A 16,966-nucleotide genomic window follows, 5' to 3' on the forward strand; every position below is an offset into this window, starting at 1 on the left:
CCCCAAAAGTACCTCACCAAGAGGATCAAAGGGCTCAAACAGATGCCATATACTGCCCGGTTAAAGAAACTCCAGCTCTACTCGGTGGTATACCGCCTGCTCAGAGGTGATCTGTGCCTGACGTATAAAGCCATGTCCAACCCAGAATTAATGGACATGCTGCACCTCAGAAAATCCAAATCCCATCGAGCTACGCGCTCGAGAGACTTGAACCTCAGCACTGAAATAAATAGGACATGCTGGAGGGACAGATTCATAACCCAGAGGCTCCCTTCACTCTGGAATAAAATCCCAGTCCAGGTTAGGCAGAGTCCCTCATTGACTCTCTTCAAGAGGAATATTGATGAGTGGATGGGAGATCGTAGGTTTACCCCGGGTATCACTTCTGTGTCACTGTTAGACAGAGGCACAGTATACTAACCTCGAAAAAGGGCATAGCAAAATTAATTTAAAATGGGTGGCAAAAGCCAAACACACTCTGGCTAGGCTTATAGATGCCCAAGGGCAGATAGCCTAGTATGAACCTATGAGGTGTGGAAACAAGGCATGAACTTTTGATTTAGTGGGATCAGTGGTTTACTCCTTTGGTAGGGAAATAGAGTAGTTGGGCTAAGCGACCCTCATTTGTCATGAAACTTTTTGTTTGTACATTTCTTAACACATTTTCCAGAGTGTACGCACATTGTTGGCATATTTAATCTGTAGTACCTAATGCACAGAAGTGGAAAGGGTCAACGGGCACTAATAGTTTGTACCGTGTATCAACATGGGAGTTTGATAACATTCCATAAGGCACTAGATGTTCATTTTAAGTTTGTATAGTAGAATTAGTAAACTGACAACATAACTCAAGATCTTTATTTGTGGATGTAGTGTCTGTCAATTTCTATTAAGGTGCATCTCCTAACATATTTGTTTTCATTGTGCACGCACATGCTTTACTATGTGTTTAACCTGTGATACTTAATGCATAGATATGGGAAAGGTTTAACTGAATGATTTTTCATATTGTAGGTTAAAGGAGGAATTTGATTCTGGTGAATAACAATCCATTCAATGCTTTTAAATTTTTCTTTAATTTATTTGCACAGTAGCTTCAGTAAAATGTGACAATATAACTTGAAATGTTTGTAGGTGGGCATCCCAATTCTAAGAAAAGAGGCATCTGGTGCGTGCTTGTGCCTCCTTTTTTGTAATGTGCTGACACTGTTGGAGACAAGCTCATCATTCAGGAAAAATATAGTTGTAGAATTCTTTTAAAAAAAAAAAAACTTTACTGGATTCACTTACAAACTACTCAGTAAAACTGAAATGTTTATCACTATGACGGGTATGTGTTTTGCTAACTTTTGGTTGAAAGCCTCATGATGCTAGTGTGACAAGGTTGTGCATGGACAGATCTTTGCAGTTAGCTTTTGATATTGCTGCATTTATCAGTTTCTGAATATCATCCATATTTTTTGCAACAGCTTTAAGAAGCACTACCTGAGGAGAGTCTTTCCCTAGCAGCACCCTGAAGGTCCTTAACAGACAAGTAAAAGTGAAGAAACTTGTCTACAAATACAGAAACAGAGAAGAGGAGGTGTTTAGGGATATATTTCATTACTGCAGGTGAGTAGTTTTTCCCCTTATTTCAGTATTTACTACCATCCGAAAAATGAAAATGTAACGTGCTTTATCACCCAGCATCTTGATGTATTTATTTTTTTAAATATTTGTAATGTTGAAGCTCCTTCTGTTTGATTGCGACCTTCACTCTCTTTTTTCTCGCACTGATAGTTTGATGCTTTACGAATCACAAGAGCTACCCTTATACAAGCAATCTCCCAATATGAAAGGCAGTTGTATCCTCTGTGAAGGCTGCTAGCCTAGCTAGATACAATTTTGTAAATAATTCTGTCCTTTGTAAATATTAATTTAATCCACAGGCTGTTTTACAAATTTTAAAGAGAACTATATGTTATGATTAAAACTATGTTGTACTGAGCTTCAAAAATGTAACCACAGTGCACTCTGCTGGAAGAAAGCTGATAAGTCGAGCACTGTATGACCGATCTCAAGCTCGGAGACAGGATGTCTGGAGTAAGGAATTCTTTCTGTTGTCTTGAGTTAATTACTCTATTTTATATGTAAAATATATTTTATTGCTGTGGCTTCCTGCAGGTGCAGATTACAAAAAAAAAATGTAAATTCTGAGTTTGTTAGCCTGGGAAACTAAATCATAACTGTTAAGAATGATGCTGTCTGAAATGCCTCATCAGTACAGTGTTATCAGTTTAAGACTTTCCCAGAGAGAAAGTTGAGTATTTTGGATTTTGTCTGAACAGGAACACATCAACTCACCAGCACTCTGCCTTTGCTCTGTAAGTAAGATATTTATTTAGAACAGTGATAGCAATAGCCAGATTAGTCTAGCTGTTTTCTATATTTGTCAGACTATTCTACAGTATTTTAAAGCATTTTCATGTGATCTCTGAAATCTGTCATTGTGTTGAATTGAGAGTATTGTCTTGTGTTTTTATTATTAAATATTTTAAACCGTTCAGTTGTGGCTGTTTTGTGTAGAGATAATTTTAAGCTCTTAGAGTACATTGCATATATTTGGTGATACTGTCTAAACCACTCCAATAGCTTTAGCCCTGGGTCACACTTGCTGTTTGGGTAACAGTAATATTCCACAGGGAAATTGGTCACCCTTTGGGAAGGGCCTTATAGAAGCTGATATTAGTGGTTGGGGGCAGTGATTTCTACCTTATAGTCTGGAGAGAAGGGGGCATAACTGGAGAACGTGTGCCAGCCTTCCCCAGGATTGTCTGTGTGTTTGTATATAACTCATATCTCATTGTGCATGTGTCAGCTACTTGGGCAGGGACACGAAGCACTGGTTGAACAAAGAGGGTGCTGGAGGCTTTGGCTTTACCACTAGGCTGAGATCTGTACCCTATAGCTGTGCCATTGGGGAGTCTTATTAGGGATCTGGAGAGAAGGGGGGAAACCAGCCCCAGATTGATTGTGATCTCTGTGTGCTCTTAAGGGAAATTGTACTGTGATCTGTGTGCTCTTAAGGGAAATTGTACTTTACTGTGTGTGTCTGTGTGTGTCTGTGTGTGTCTGTGTGTGTCTGTGTGTGTCTGTGTGTGTCTGTGTGTGTCTGTGTGTGTCTGTGTGTGTCTGTGTGTGTCTGTGTGTGTCTGTGTGTGTCTGTGTGTGTCTGTGTGTGTCTGTGTGTGTCTGTGTGTGTCTGTGTCTGTGTGTACTTATCCTTCCCAGTGTGCACATCCCTCAATGGGGCTAGTGGTGAGAATTGAGGTTCCTTGATTATTGGTCCAGTGCATGGGTGTCACATATTGGCAGCGGTGGAATATCTACATCAAATTATTAATTATTTGATGGTGTTGAGTTAGCCACATCACATACATACTAATTGGCTTGTAGTGGTGTGGATAGTGAATTCTTGTAGCTTGTGTACAGTGATCACTGAAGGTGTTTTTGTACTCTGTTAGCCATGCAGTGAATATTCAGAGTTCATATCAGAATTGTTTAATTTCTTTTCTTAGCATAGTCAGTGAGAGCAGGCAAGCATGTCAGCAAAGTAGTATGGCAAGCTGACAAGGAGCCAGTTGCCTGACATATGCCATGCCAAAGGACTGGTGCATGGAAACCTGATGGGGGCAGATATGATTGCAACTTTGTTCACAGCTGCATCAGAAAACTGCAATCAGGACGACGATCCGAATGGCCGTGGAGATGTTCAACACTCAGAGAATGGACAGCTCACCCTTTCTGCAGAGGTTAAAAATCTATGTGAAGCTAAAGAGACTCAAGTTGGAGGCCAGGCGTTTGGAAATGAAAGCTGTGGAGAAGCAGAGGCAGCACGAAAAGGAAGAGTCGTGGAGGTAATGGGGAAGGGAGTAACTGGATCCCAGAAGCACAAAAGGTCAGTACATTTCTCCCACAGTTTACAGAGGGGGCTAATTTTGATAGTTTCATTCATATGTTTGAAAGGGTATGTTTCATTCATATGTTTGAGAAGTTATGTAAACAGTATGATGTTGACCAAAGGCTCTGAGTACAGTTCCTGACCCCCTTACTCCATGGTGAAGCTGTAAATGTACTTTCCAAATTATCTGACGTTGACTGTTTTTAAGTATAATGCTGTAAATAATTGTTTGTTAGCATTATTTAAGCTGACACCTGAAACTTAAAGTTTCGTGAGCATAGACGCAAGGCAGACGAGTGTGTGTGAATATGTTGCTGAACTGAGCACTTATTTTCATAGGTGAGTGGATGTCAGGTCACCACTTTTGAAGGTGTGGCAGACCTTTTGGTGAGGGAACAAGCCCTTAGCATTTTGCCTTAGGACATGAAAATCTGGTTAGCTGATGGACTATGTGCTGCTTCAGATAAGTTGGGAAAAGGGGGGACCTATATCTAGCAAGCAGGGCAACCCTGCACAGGAAAAGGACCCCAGTACTGCTCATGGGTCTAAGAGAACCCATGGTGGGCAGCCCAGACTGCTCCAATAGAATCTGCCAGTAGCAGAGGAAGCCACTAGTCCAGGTACACATCCAGGACCTAGAGTTAAATCTTTTGAATGCAACCAGTGAGGCCATGTGGCATATGGATGTCCATGTAGGCAAGGTGGGGAAGAAAAGGTGAGGGGAGCCAGTAAGTGAGGAATGACAAAATGTCAATAGTAGGTTGTCTTGAGACAACAGGGGTACCAAACTACCATCCTGCAGATGTCCTGATAGGGAAGGATTTGGATGAGGTAGTACCATGTGTTAATGCAGTTACATGCAGTCAGACTTTGAGACCAGCATGTAGGTCTGGAAGCCTGAAGGAGACCCAGACAGACCGCACACTTGCAGCCAGGACTGGTGGTGGTTACAAAAGGGAGGGAGCTACCCTGTAGCATTGAAACTGAAGGTGAACCACAGCTGCTTGTGGGTACTGATGGTCCCTTGGACAGAGTGACTGCAAAGGTAGAGGTGAGTAGTAGTACCCAGGCTGACAGTGAGGCACCACTGTCAGAGGATACCAGACTTCCTGTGGAAGGGGAGCTGGGAAGGGTTACAAAGAGAGAGTTGAGATAGGCTCAGCTGTCAGACCCTGCATTACAAGGTCTGAGGCAGGTAGCTAGTGAGGCACATGATTCTCAAGAGAAGGGGCAATCTGTGTACTGGGACAAAGGGTTACTGTATAGAGTGGACCCCTGAGGGAGGGCTAGAAGGTGAGAGAATACAGCCTACCGTCTGGCACTTTTAGCCATAGCCCATGATATTCCCTTTGCAGGTCATATGGGCATAAAATGTACAGAGACATATTATACATAATTTCTATTGGCATGGAATTTCCAAAGCTGTAACAGGGTACTGCAGGATCTTTGAGCAGTGCCAAAAGGTAGAGAAAGCAGGAGACAAGGTAAAAGCTCCTTTGATGCCTTTGCCTGTGATTGAGGAGCCATTTCAGAGGGTAGCAGGGTAGGTTTCCCAAAAAAGATACTGACTGATAGAGGTGCCATTTTCATGTCAGATCTGCTGGCTTGTCTGTGGAAGTACTGTGGGTTGAAGCACCTTAAGACCACCCCCTACCATCCCAGACTAATGGTCTTGTTGAGAGGTTAAACTCTGCACTCAAGTCCATGCTACGGGCATTAGCAGACCAGTTTTGGAGGGAGTGGGACAAATATTTCCCTCATCTGTTTGCTTACAGAGAGGTTCCCCAGGAATCCACAGGTTTTTCACCCTTTGAGTTGTACGAGCATAGGGTGAGGGGGCCTCTAGATTTAATCCTAGATGAATGGGAAGGTGAGTGTGAATCTCACCAAGAGTCTGTTGTGTGGCATATGTCCTAAACCTCAGGACAAGGCTCAGGGAACTCATGGGTTTGGCCCAGGAGCATCTGGCAAAGGCCCGACAACAGAAAAAGGTCTGGTATGACAGGAATGCTCGAGCTAGAGTGTATGCTATAGGGCAGCAGGTAATGGTTCTCATTCCTGTCAGATGCAATAAGCTGCAAGCAGTTTGGGAGGGAGAAAGGTAAGTGATGTTAACTACATGGTAGAACTGCTAGGCAGGAGCAAAAATTGTACCATGTTAACATGATGAAACCTTACCATGATAGGGAGGCCCTTGTGTTGACTATTTGCAGTGGATTGCAGGTGGAGTCTGAGGGAGATCTGGTGACTGGATCTCATTGTGGCTCGGACTGACACTTCAGTGGAAGGGGTAGCAATATCCCAGTGGAAGGGGTAGCAATGTCCCAGCAGCTATCTCCTTCCAAGGTTCGAGCAATCTGAGCAGAGTTACAGGAGTTTGGGGACATGTTCACTGGGAAACAAGGGTGCATCCACCTGGTGCATCACCAGGTGGATACAGGACTCCAAAGGCCTATTAGGCAGTTCCTCATAGGGTGCCTGAGAGAGTCAAACTCTGAAAGAAGAGATACAGGAGATGTTGGAAGTAGGGGTAATTCAGGAGTCCAACAGTCCCTCTGCTTCCCCAGTGGTGCTGGTGCCAAAGAAGGATGGCAGCACCAGGTTCTGTGTGCACTACAGGAAATTAAATAGTCACACAGTCATATGCTTACCCCATGCTTGGTTGGATGAAGCCCTAGAGCAGCTGTGTGGGGCCAAGTATCTTACCAGCATTGATCTTACCGAGGGTTACTGGCAGGTGCCCTTGACTCCCAGTGTTAGAGACAGGTCAGTCTTTGTGACTCCTTTTGGTTTGTATGAGTTCACAAAGATACTATTTGGGATGGAAAATGCCCTAGCGACTTTTCAGAGGTTGGTAGATCATACCCTAGCAGGAGGGTTTGCCCTTGTTTACCCTAGATGATATTGAAATCTACGGCCATTCCTGGCAAGAGCACCTTCAGCATGTCCAGGAGGTGCTGGGCAGACTACAGAAGGCAGGGTTGACCATTACGCTGAGTAAATATTAGGTGGGTATGGCAGAGGTCTCCTACCTGGGACATTAGAGTGGGGTGTGGTAAGATCAGGCCAGAACCTGCCAAAGTAGAAGCTATTTAGGCACGGCCTACACCTGTTACAAAGAGCAGGTGAGGGCATTCTTAGGGACAGCAGGGATACTACAGAAAGTTCATCCCCAGTTATAGTACCATAGATGCTCCCCTCAGACCTGACTAGGAAAAACAGGCCAGATAACATAGTGTGGACCCAGCATGTAAGCAGGTATTCCAGAAGCTTGAAGAAGCTTTGGGCGGACCCCCTGTTAGCCAGCCCAGATTACAGCAAAGAATTTGTTGTGCAGGTGCATGCTTTGAACCATGGGGTGGGGGCTGTACTTGGCCAGATTTCTTCAGAGGGAGAAGAGCACCCAGTGGTTTATCTCAACTCGTAGGCTTCAACCCAGGGAGGCATGCTATGCAGCTGTAGAAAAGGAATGTCTAGCCATAGTGTGGGCACTGCAGAAACTTCGGCCTTATCCATATGGAAGAAAATTGACTGTAGTTGCAGATCACAATCCCCAAACATGGTTTCACCGAGCCAGCCAGCAAAATGCCAAGTTGCTAAGATGGAGCCTAGGGTTGCAAGCATATGATATGTCAGTGCAGCACCGCAGTTGGGTTAGAAACACCAACGCAGATGGGCTCTCAAGACAGGGAATGGGCTAAGGTATACTTACAGACCTAACCTTCTCAAGCAACATTTCTCAAAGAACACTTGAAAAACTATCTTGAGTTCTCTGTGGGGGTGGGGGAGAATGTGAAGGCTGCCAGCCAAGCTAGATAAAATTCTTAAATAATCTGTAATTTGTAAATATTAATGTAATCCACAGCCTGTTTTACAAATGTAAAGAGAACTATGTTACGATTAAAACTATATGTTGTACTGAGCTTCAAAAATGTAACCACAGTGCACTGTGCTGGAATAAAGCTGATAAGTCGAGCATTGTATAACTGATCTCAAGCTCGGAGACGGGATGTCTGGACTAAGGAATTCTTTCTGTTGTTTTGGGACAAGTTAATTACTAGATTTTATATGTAAAATGTATTTTTATTGCTGTGGCTTCCTGCAGATGCAAATTACAAAAAGAAATGTAAATTTTGAGTTTCTGTTAGCCTGGGAAACTAAATCAGAACTGTTAAGAATGATTTAATCTGAAATGCCTCATCAGTACTGTTATCAATTTAAGATTTTCCAGAGAGAAAGAGCATTTTGGATTTTGTCTGAACCCGAACACATTAACTCACCAGCGCTCTGCCTTTGCTGTGTAAGATATTTATTTAGAACAGTGATTTCTCTTAGAGATGTATAGAAATAGCCAAATTAGTTTAGCTGTTTCTGTATTTGTCAGACTATTCTACAATATTATTTTAAAGCATTTTTCTGTGATCTCTGAACTCTGTAATGTCATGTTGAATTGATGAGTATTGTCTTGTGTTTTATTAATTATTAAATATTTTAAACTGTTAAACTGTGGCTGTTTTGTGTAGAGATAATTTAAGCTCTTGAGTACATTGCATGTATTTGGAGTACATTGCATGTATTTGGTGATTCTGTCCAAGCTACTCCAATACCTTTAGCCCTGGGTCACACTAAATATTTGGATAACAGTAATATTGCACAGTGAAATTGGTTACCCTTCGGGAAGGGCCTTATAGTAGCTGATATTAGTGGTTGGTGGCCGTGATTTCTACCTTAACTCATTAACCCCGAGTACCTTCTCATGGCGCCTCTGTGCTTAACACCGAGCGCGCCATGAGAAGATAGGAATTGCATTATGTTAACACTGAGTGCCTTCTCCCAGAGCAGTTAACTTTGTAGTCTGATAGTAACTCCAATGTTGAAAATTAAGTTGAAAAAGTAACTGAACTCTGTCAGTTGCCTTGTCAGCTTAATTTTCAGCATAGAGTTACTTGGTGGTTATATTCGAGTTTTCGGAAAAAATCGGCTTGCAAGTCACTCTGTACTTTCTTGTCATAGCAAGCAGATTTTCTATACAAGCAAGCCGTTCTGTCCAATCACAGTCCACATAACTCCTCCACCCCCTGACCTAAAATCCTTTGCTCTGTGTTTATAATATATAATACGCGCATACAAAAAAGTTACTTTAGTATGTTGTCTTCATGTCAGCTGCGAAGTAAAAGTCCACTGAAGGTGACCGAGACAAGTAATATTCCAATGTTTTGTAAGGAGCTGACATTTAATAAAGTTATGAACTTGTGTTTTTAGGTAGCAGTGTTGAAAAACGTACACAAATCGGCTTCTGTGTCAGCTGAAGCTGTTAAAAGTAATAACGTAGTGTATGCGTGTGTCTTGTTACAGCATTCCAAAGGCCGATCTCCGTATGCATTTAGAAACTATGACCGTTAATCTTCAGCAGTTTCAGGTGTTTGAATGATAGTGTTTTTACCTTCTTAACGATCAGATTGCACAGTGAAGCTGTTGGTGCCCCAAGTACACTTCATATTAAAAACATCATAAATTCTAAAATTGTATGCGGTTCCGTGTCCACGTCTGTATTTGTGGATGAATGTAAGGACTGCATTTTTTTTCTTGCTTGCCAGCAGTGTTTGCAATGAACGGTGCCGATGCTTTGGTGAAGCTCGGACCTTTGCAGCACTTTTGAAACATGAGGTATGACTTAGATTTTGAATATGCCATTGTTTTGGTTTAAACGTAAACTGTTTGCTGCTGCTGTGTTAGTCATTTATATTAGGTGCACCTCTTCGCCAATGTAATTGTATAAAGTGATAGTAATACGCTGTAATAAATGAAGGAAAGCACTTGTAATGGGCGTACTGGCTGACATTTGTTTTTGCGTTATGCATTAGAATAATGTAGTTTGAATGATGTATACGTTTGCCCTTTATTACTGGGAATTACACTTTGAAAGACTAGATGCTGCATTTTATAGCTATGCACAGCTGTATTTCCTTCTGAAAAAGGCAGATAACTTACTATACAAAACAAAGACAGTGTTCGGCAGCAGGAAAGTATTTTGATCCTGAAACGGAAGTACTATTCATTTTGTTTGTAGAGATTTTGTGGTATGTGATTGGTACTGTCTGGCTATAGTCTATTTTGGTAGATTTAGCACTTGTCATCACATATTTATTACGTGTTTTCATATTATTTGCGAGAGTAAGGGGGCTTTTGGGATGTTATCAGTGTTTGTGCGTGCTTCTAACTAGTATCCCACTGTTCGGTTTAGTTTGTGAACAGTGAAGCAACAAATACCAAAACAGTTGTCAAGACTGAGGTGCAGTATTTTGAAAAATCAATAATTTAACTGATCCCATAAATTGTTAATGACTAAGCATTCTTGTGCAGTTTTTATATTTTAACTTTAAAGCTGTGTTATCTTGGTGTTAGGGAAAGCATTTTTGCAGCAGAATGTTCATTTGCCCTTTTTTTTTTTTTTTTTTTTTTTTGAGCTGTATCAGTTTTGAATTAGAACCATACCTCAAGAAAGTTATGCCTACTGCTTCTTCATTCAGTAATTGACTTGTGTTAATTTTACTGGAAATTTACGATGAAGTCGTGTATTTCCCCGAGTACTTCTTCCGTAATCCGTAACATGCACATACCGATTTTTTTTTTTTTTTAACTGGATTTGAAACGTTTTTGCAACTCTTTTTAAATTTGTCCCGAATAATCACATTAACTGGACTGTAATATTGTTAATGCATTCGTTTAGCCTTTGTACAGTTTTTTTTTACTTCTTTATCATACCATAGGTTAATGTTTATTTACTTTTTTTTGGGAGATGTTTTGGCAGTACTTGTAAGTAATGTAGATCACTTATCTCACAATAAATAAAATGAAAATCTATTTAAATAGTTGTATGTTTGTTTGTTTTTAAACAACAAAATAGCAATAACAGTTCACGGTAGTTGAGGACAGTAAATTACACAGTGTGTGCCCATACTTAACTATTGTCTTACCCACTATCAGGTGGAAGAAGCTGACTACATCTTTCATGCTCTGCCACATTATTCTGGGATATTCATTTTATTTGTATAATCATGACTTTAGCTCTGGACAGCCATTTATTTATTTATTTGCTAACCAGGGTAGATCACTGATCCACATGGACCTTTTTCAGACTCAACCTTGAATTACTGTCTGGTTAAGTGACTTGCTTAGAGTTGTATAGTAAGCAAAAGGAGGTTGAGGCAGTCAAACCCTGGAACACAGGAAGCAGTGTAACATCTCGTAGCCCTAATCACATGCGCTATATGCAAGAGTAACTTTAGCTCCATTAGAAAACAGAAAGTTACCAGGTAGTTTTCCTTTTGGTAGGTTTAAATTTAAAAGATTATGATTTTTTCTTATGACTAGATATGTTATGCTTTCCAACTTAATAGTATGTGCCATGTTTGTGGCTGAAAGGGTTAACACTAATATAACTTTCTTGCGTTTAGTCCTGCTGTCCAAAATGTTGTTGATTGTACATACTAGGAAATGTTACACGTTTCGTTTGGGAAAGTGTTTAATGTTGGTGATTGTGCATACCTCAAAATTGTAGTGAAGGGGTTGCTTTGGTGAAGTGCTTATGATGGTGGTTGTACATACTCAGAAATGTTAGTAAAGGGTTGTTTGGGGTAAACATTTCATTGAGGTGCATGTATACCTGGACACAGTAATGATTATAGTGTAATGTACAAGCATATACGACATCAGATACACCATTGAGTAAATAGTATAATGTAAAATAAGCAGGCAATAAACCACTTCTGCTTGCAGTATTCTATTTGTGATTAGTAGTTGCATGAGTGAGATAAAGGTGATCACTTGCTGACTACTGCCAGCATGAAGGTACCATATTTTTGTGCATTGTTCCTGGCTTTGTCAGTCATGTGTGGAATTGGGTGGGAGGAAGGGCTCAGTAATATGTAAGTGTTGTACTATTTTACTGAATTACTCAGGTGTTCTCGTTACTGATGCTGAGTCTGTTACTGAATGAATGCTAATGAATGCCTAGTCAACAGGTTATGTGCAGCAATTATCACCTTTGTCTGATCCTGTATAACTTTGCAGTACTGAAAGGAAGGTCATTATCATAAGTGCAGTTACAATATAACACTAAGTAATTATCACTTGTCTGGTAAAAGTCTCAGCTGCTGTAACTGTTATTCACATAAGTAGAAGTCATTATCACTTTGATGAATGCACAAGGCAGATTGTGTTTTTTCTCTGCTTGTAGTCAAGCCACCCCCTCATTCTTCATCAAGTAGCTATCCTCCAAAACCCGTTTTGTTTTTCCTGTATGTGTCTGTATATGTGTGTGTGTGTGTCTCTCTCTCTCTCTCTCTCTCTATATATATATATATATATATATATATATATATATATATATATATATCTGTGCACATGTGTGTATATCAATATATGTACGACTCCCATTCACTTTGTGGTAATCTGAAAGCACTCTTATTTGGAAGTTTAGGGTGTAAGCACATTTATGACAGCATGTAAAAGCAATGGTTTATTTATATTAATAAAGAGGGAATATTACAGAAGAAGCTCAACTGGCATGGTTCTGGCATGTACTAGATACTGTGACTTGGTTTTGATGTTTATAGTGCAACGTTTTAACTGTAATTGTTACTGCTTTGTGCCATGCTACTACTGCTTGAGTAATCATGTTATTGTTAACTGTATAGCTCTTGTGTGCACACACAAGTGCCCAGGAAATCCTGTTCTTTACCTTCAAAGCACGGATCGACTTAGTAACCTTTGGCTCAGTAATCGAAAATGGATAAGAAAATACCTAATACATACTGACATATCATTTGACTGGAAATTTCTTAGCAGATAACCTGTAAAATACTTTAGCTAGAAAAACGTAGATAGGTAATTATGTACACTTTGGTTTCATTGTATTTGTAAGGGATGGCACACAACAGATAGTTACCGCCTCACACTCTCACAGCAAGAGGTTCCCCAGTTCAAATCTCAGCTGGGGTGGCATTTATGCAGAGTCTGCATGTTCCCTGTGTTCACATGAGTTTTCTCTGGTTGCTCCAATTTCTGCCCACATTCCAAAAGCACGCAGAAGGTAGCTTGGACATTCTAAATTGGACACCGGTGTGAATGCACATGTGAATGTGTGTGGTGTGGATGAACTACACAGCAGGGCTGCAAACCATGGACCTAGGTGATCGTCACTGTTGAAGTGATACCCCTACCTCGTGCAGAAATGGGAAAAAGGGGTTGTGGACTGATGGATGGATATATATATATATATATATATATATATATATATATATATATATATATATATATATATATATATATATATATATATACATACACACACACACACACACACACACACACACACACACACACACATATATATATATATATATATATATATATATATATACACATACATACATACACACAGAGAGAGTGGGACATGGATAAAGAACTTATATATAGGTATGTGTGTGTGTATATAGCCTGGACAATATATGATTGACTTCAATAATTGGCTTACTTTCTTGGTAGTGTCTACAAAGAACGCCATATTTTAGAAATAGTTGTGCATGACTAACGCTGTGCAGCATGAAATAATCATAGCTTCCTGTTAAATTTCAAGGACATTGTCACTTTTATAGGGTACAGTTTAGATATGCTTTAATTTTTTAGGATATTAATTTAAAGCATGATCAACCTACCACAAAGGTCTTCTGAGCCTTTTGGGTTAGACTATAGACTAATAGCTTCTCGGTTGTGTGTTGAGAAAATGAAACAGAATGAAGGGAGTAATGTATTACAGTAAGTATCACATTATTTTAGGATTGTGGAAGGATTTTTTTCATATTTTGGTAAATAACTTTGCAAGGGAGCATCTGAATGTGCCAAGTAATATCTAATTTTGAAGACAGTATTGCTGGTTCCATCATGGTAAAAATTGTGCCTGTATGTTTGACACATGTGCAGATATCAAAGTTTGTTTGGGACTTAGGTTATGGAAATTATGATTTTTTTTTTTAATATTTTGGTAAATAACTTTGCAAGGGAACATCTGAATGTGCTAAGTAATACCTCATTTTGAAAAGATTATTTATAGTTCTAACATGGTAAAAGAATGGTGCCTGTATGTTGTACTCATAGGCAGATATCAAAGTTTGTTTCAGACTTAGGTTATGGAAATTATGATTTTTTTTCATATTTTGGTAAATAACTTTGTAAGGGAGCATCTCATTGTGTGAAGTAATACCTCATTTTGAAGACAGTGTTACTCCTTACAACATGGTAAAAACTGTGTCAGTACACTGTACACACATTCAGATATCACAGTTTAAGTCTTGTATGAATATGAAAATTATACATTTACAATACTTCTCATTATTATGCCCATATCTTTGCGAGGGAGCATGGTAATCAGACAAATTATGCATCATTTTGAAGCTGACATTCAGATGCACAACTTCTACACTGATATGTAGGCTCTGTTACATGTGATGAGATATTATGCTTTGTTTATTTATCAATTATGAGAAATAATATATTAATCATATTTCTGTGAATATCTCATGAAAGGAGCGTCACACCGTAATGGTTAAGGTATCATTTTAAAGCTGACATTCATACTAACAAATTAAATTAAAATTGTATGGGTCGGCATGGTACATAGAACAAGATATTGTGCTTTGCTTTTCCAAAAAGGTAAAAAAATTGCACAATATCAGCATTCCTTGCCAAATATTTAAAAATGACTTTGATATGCCCTATCAACATTTACACTGTTGGAAAGGTCAGTGTCTGCTGAACAACTTTCGCGTTTACATTTTTAGTGTAGCTCTTTAACTATAAGAGTTATGAACATTTGTTTTTTGTATAGTATTACTAATGGATTTTCTGAAAATGAGCTCAGGCTGCACTGTTGTTCCTATGGTGGAATTAAGCAGGCAGCTTTTTCTGAGCTGCTCCGGAGTGAATGAGTTAATGTCTGGAGAGATTGGAGCTTAGCTGGAGAACCTGAGCCAGCCTTCCCCTGGAGTGTCTGTGCGTTAGTATATAACTCGTATCTCTGTGTGTCAGTTACTTGGGCAAGGACATGAAGCACTGGTTGGGCAGAGAGGGTGCTGGAGGTTTTAACTTTACCACTAGGCTGAGATCTGTACCTTATAGCTGTGCCAGTAGGGAATCTTAGTCTGGGGATCTGGAGAGAAAGGGAGTAGCCAGCCCCAGACTGACTGTGATCTCTGTGTGCTCTTAAGGGAAGTTGTACTTTACTGTGTGTGTACTTGTTATCCTTCCCAATGTGCATATCACTCACTGGAGCTAGTGGTGAGGATTGAGGCTCCCTGATTATTGGGCCAGCCATGGGCATCATGCCCTCCCTGATATTAAGACAGTTTCATTAACTTTCCAAGATCATGACCCCAATATCATGATAAGTTTATATTTAACATTGCATGTACTAGTTCAAAATACTAAACCTGCTGTCTTAATTGTGGAGGTGTGAAAGTGAGTGTTGCAGAGAGTTTGTATAAAAAGACATGTCTGCCTCATTCAGATAGGGTCATTGTGACAGTAAATCATATAATTTAGGATGAGTCTCTCTTCCTTTTTTTTCTTTGCAGTTTGTGATTTCTGTCATTAGGGTTTGTTCTCCAGCAACTTCCACCATAAGTCAACTAGGAATGGGTGTCTGTAGTCCAATTGCTGCTGCACAGTCTTTGTGGCACTCTATGGTCAGCTGCTTATTGTTCCATCTAGAGATGCTTATTGGTCCATCATCTAGAGGTGAGGGACCGGAGAGCTATTTATTTATTTATTTTATTTGACATTTATTTACCAGGAAAGTCAGACTGGGTATGAGCCCATTTTCAGTGGAGGCCCGGGGAGAAAAGCTCCACAGTACACAATGGAATTTTAAAAAAAAAATGAACAACTGTTACAAAAGTAGTACAATATATGTAACACAAAAAGAAGAAAAATAAAATATAAGGGCAAGCAATAAAGTTGACCATACATTATATATACAATGTAGAAGAGAGTTCGTAATGTGCATGTTGTAAAAAGCTGTTGAGCCTCTTTTTTGCTCTAGTTGTGGCCGTACTCTGACCTACATGCTAATGCTATATTCCTAAAGCTATGCTTATGAGGCATGGCTACTGGGATACTTTCAACCCCAGCTTAAGGGAGGTGAAGCATCTAAACCCGTTCCACACACATACTAGTCTGGGCCCCAGTCATGCAAGGATATAAATACAGCTGTTCTCTGCCATGCATGTTTCTACCCCCAGGATAAGCACATTTATCTTTTTCTGTGCTTTCAAGTACCAGAGCCACTGAGCGTCTGGCTACCTCTATAGGCACAGCTGGGTTGATTAACATTTTGATTCTAGTTTCCTAACCAGATCTTTTCAAGGTAGTGGACGTCTTCCCTGTAAGGATCCAAGGGAGGTCTTGTGCCAAGGAAAGCAGAGTACATCAGTGGAGCAAGGCTGCCTTGTGTATTTCATGTTGCTCCCTGCTTCTTAAAGCCTTTCCATTATTTCTAGGTGTCATTGATCCTTACATTATGTGGGAGAAATTTCATCTGCTTAGTGTTTGTTGCTTTTTCTTTAATATTTTATTATATTGTCTTTTCTAACTATAGACAAACACATCTTGGAAGACCTCATTAAAAGACTGAAATACCCTCCAGACTTGATAAGTGTACTAGTGATAAACAATACCACTACAGCATATATTGCTTATTTTGTCTGGGTATTGATCTTGGTGTTGAGGATTATAAAAAAAAAACATTAAATTCATACTTGGATGGCTTAAAACATTTATTTATAGAATTTAGCCAAGAAAGCGGAGGCCTGGGAAGAACGGTTCTACAATGGTAATATAACACTTCTAGAGTTATTGAAAAGCCCAAGCTGACATAACATTAATCATAAATAAAACATTATTCATATAACATTACAGAAAATGTCCCACAACTTTTATGTATGGTTATAGGGTAGAAATGTATATAAT

General features: G+C 39.7%; 1 protein-coding gene across 1 annotated transcript in view; it reads left to right on the forward strand.

Annotated features, from left to right (window-relative positions):
• Positions 1-1,474: 1,474 nt before the first annotated feature.
• LOC122804118 (F-box only protein 43-like) overlaps positions 1,475-16,966 on the forward strand; it is a 233,250-nt gene continuing 217,758 nt past the window's right edge. The window contains exon 1 of the mRNA XM_044073766.1: positions 1,475-1,611. The gene's annotated coding sequence lies outside the window, so the exon portion shown is untranslated. The remainder of the gene's footprint in view (positions 1,612-16,966) is intronic.

This window comes from Protopterus annectens, chromosome 6.part0 (assembly GCF_019279795.1).
Source record: "Protopterus annectens isolate FY-2018-M chromosome 6.part0, PAN1.0, whole genome shotgun sequence".
Taxonomy (NCBI): domain Eukaryota; kingdom Metazoa; phylum Chordata; order Ceratodontiformes; family Protopteridae; genus Protopterus; species Protopterus annectens.